Here is a 3513-nt window from a genome sequence, read left to right as displayed (position 1 = left end):
ATTAAGTCGTTGCTGGCTTTCGACTATTAACAATATACAGTGAACAACACAAACAGAGTCATATACTGATGGAAGATCAGTGGTTTTAGGCTTCCCACATAAAAGAGAATATAATTGCTCTGAGACTGCAACTGCATTTTAGCTTTTGCAGCTTTTACTCTAGAGAGCACAAGCAGTTCTATTATATTTTTGTCTACAATGAAGAATGAAGAGAAGGACTCGCCGTTAAGAGCACTGTTGATCAACTAGGAAGGAGGAAATTGTGGTAAAGACTGACAGAGGAACACAGTTCAGAGGGCAAGAAGTCTAGGGCTGTGAAGAAAGTACGGTAATTCGAATTCGTGAAATGGACCCAGTAATTAGAGGAGAAACAGTTTTGTGTTGCTGAATCATTTCACCCATTTGTCAGGATGTTTACTTGGGAGTAAGTCCAGTGGGGTTTACTTCAGACCCCACCTGACCCCCACCACCCAAAAGGTGGCATGGGGCACCTTTTAAAACATTTGTATCTGCTTTTAAATAAAGCACTTTGGGGTTTTTGCTGAACATTTTACTTATTTCTTTAAATCCAAAAAGAAATCCAAACATATCGTAGCATTTCAGGCTTAAAAATAGGGTTGCGTTGAATGGCAGGCTATTACTTTTTAACAAGTCTACTTCCATCGCTGCCCTTTCTTTTGGAGTAGTATTTAACACTGCACCTCTTGAATTAAATAAACTGCTGGAGGTACAATCTGCTGGCTCCACTCACGTGGGCACAAGCAGCCCTCCACATTTAAACTGGGCCTTGAAACAAACAGGCAGCCAACATAATTGGTACAAAATTGGTGCAATGTGTTCCGAATGCTTAACCCCCTACAGGCCTTCTTGCTGCCACATTCTACACTGATTCCCAGCCATCTTTAAAGGACAGAATGCATTACAATAACCCAACCTGGATATGACGGAAGAACATGAGCTGGGCTCAGTTTCTCCAGGTAGAGTGACAGCTGGCAAACCGGTCAAAGCTGGTGAAAAGCAGAATTAGCCATTGACGCAGCCTGCACCTCCTTTGAGAATGCTGAGTCCAGCTTTTTGGGTGGAAAAAGGTGAATTTGAGATGCCTGGGGTTGAAGATTGAAGATTGAGAAAACAACGCCAGGCAGATTGAGAGAACAGCTGGACATTAATGCAGACAGAGGTTATCGTTGAGTACTACTTTGACTATTTTGAATACTTATCATATACATAATTGGCTTAGACAGAAAAGTGGAAGTCCTTGTTATTTCTTTTCTTCTTTTTACCAACTTCCCTTTCTATGATCTCTGATTCTTGATTTCTTTCTGTTAATCCTATGTACATTTATGCTTTGTTTTTTGAAGTCCCTATTTGCAGAATTCATCATGAGAAAGGCTGGGCTGGATGAATCCCAAGCCGAATTAAGATTGCCGGAAGAAATATCAACAACCTCAGATATGCAGATGACACAACCTTGATGGCAGAAAGTGAGGAGGAATTAAAGAACCTTTTAATGAGGATGAAAGAGGAGAGCGCAAAATATCGTCTGAAGCTCAACATAAAATTAAAAAAAAGATCATGGCCACTGGTCCCATCACCTCCTGGCAAATAGAAGGGAAAGAAATGGAGGCAGTGAGAGATTTTATTTTCTTGGGCTCCATGATCACTGCAGATGGTGACAGCAGTCACGAAATTAAAAGACACCTGCTTCTTAGGAGAAAAGCAATGACAAACCTTAAAAAGCAGAGACATCACCTTGCCAACAAAGGCCCGTATAGTCAAAGCTATGGTTTTCCCAGAAGTGATGTATGGAAGTGAGAGCTGGACCATAAAGAAAGCTGATCGCTAAAGAATTGATGCTTTTGAATTATGGTGCTGGAGGAGACTCTTGAGAGTCCCGTGACCTGCAAGAGGATCAAACGTATCCATTCTTAAGGAAATCAGCCCTGAGTGCTCACTGGAAGGACAGATCCTGAAGCTGAGGCTCCAATACTTTGGCCACCTCACGAGAAGAGAAGACTCCCTGGAAAAGACCCTGATGTGGGGAAAGATGTAGGGTACAAGGAGAAGGGGACGACAGAGGACGAGATGGTTGGACAGTGTTCTCGAAGCTACCAGCATGAGTCTGACCAAACTGTGGGAGGCAGTGGAAGACAGAAGTGTCTGGTGTGCTCTGCTCCATGGCGTCACAAAGAGTCGGACACGACTAAACAACTAAACAACAACAATCTTAGATTAGTGAAGATACAAACATGAAGGTGATGGATGGAAGATGCAGGGCCCTGTGTGAGAGGTAATATAGAGAGGATTTCCCAGGGTAGAAGGCTGGCGAAAGAGGTGGAAACTCTGAGGTGAGAGGGTTTCTCTTCTGTGTGTGGAAAAGGGGGGCCTTGCATTCTCCTTTTCTCTTCTTTCTCTTCCTTATTTTCTTCTGTTTATTATTCTTGCTTTTTTTGTTATCCCCCCCTGATTAGTTTGCCATTTTTCGTATTTTATGTTGAAAACTTTTAATAAAAATTGATTATAAAAAAGAAGAGACTGCTGAGTCCAGAAGCACCCCAGACTAGGTAAGTATTCAATGTCTGTTTGTAGTAAATGGGATCATCTTAATAGATGGTCCTGGTTGCAGGCAGGCTCCCAACCTGGTTCCCTCCACCCTGGCGTGGGTGGAGCTATCGCACTCATGCTGGGGTGGCACCACAATCACCCAGGGCTATTGCCCAATCATGTCAAAGGGTGATAGTGGGGGAAAGTGTAAAAGCAGCAGTGCAACGTGTGCTTGGCTCCTGCTTCGCATTGCTGAACACCCATCCACCCTCCCTTTAATTTAGATCCTTTGGCCTTGCTCTGGACTTTGGTTGGTTTCCGTACATTTCCGAGCACAATTCAAAGTGTTGGTGCTGACCTTTAAAGCCCTAAACGGCCTCAGTCCTGTATACCTGAAGGAGCGCCTCCACCCCCATCCTTCAGCCCGGACACTGAGATCCAGCACCGAGGGCCTTCTGGTGATTCCCTCCTTGCGAGAAATGAGGTTACAGGGAACCAGAGGGCCTTCTCGGTAGTGGAGCCCACCCTGTGGAACGCCCTCCCTTCAGATGTGAAGGAAATAAGCAGCTATCTTCTTTTTAAAAGACATCTGAAGGCAGCCCTGTTTAGGGAAGTTTTTTATATTTAATGCTGTATTGTTTTTAACACTCGATTGGGAGCCGCCCAGAGTGGCTGGGGAAATTCAGCCAGATGGACAGGGTATAAATAAATTATTATTATTATTATTATTATTATTATTATTATTATTATTATTATTATTATTGTTGTTGTTGTTGTTATTAGTTGCCCGGCTTGAGTCGGGGGCCGGGTAGGAATTTTTTCCATTTGGCAAATTGGCAAGGGCCACTTGGTTTTTGCCTACCTCTTAGCAATCGTCACAACTTTGTAAGGTTTGGCGGTTAGGCATTGGCTTATTGTGAATGGGGGTGGGGAGGTCGGCCATCGCCTGCCCCTCCAGTGTCAAGGGTA

Source organism: Podarcis melisellensis (genome assembly GCF_964234715.1).
Source record: "Podarcis melisellensis genome assembly, chromosome: 12".
NCBI lineage: Eukaryota > Metazoa > Chordata > Lepidosauria > Squamata > Lacertidae > Podarcis > Podarcis melisellensis.
This window is presented reverse-complemented; position numbering follows the sequence as displayed.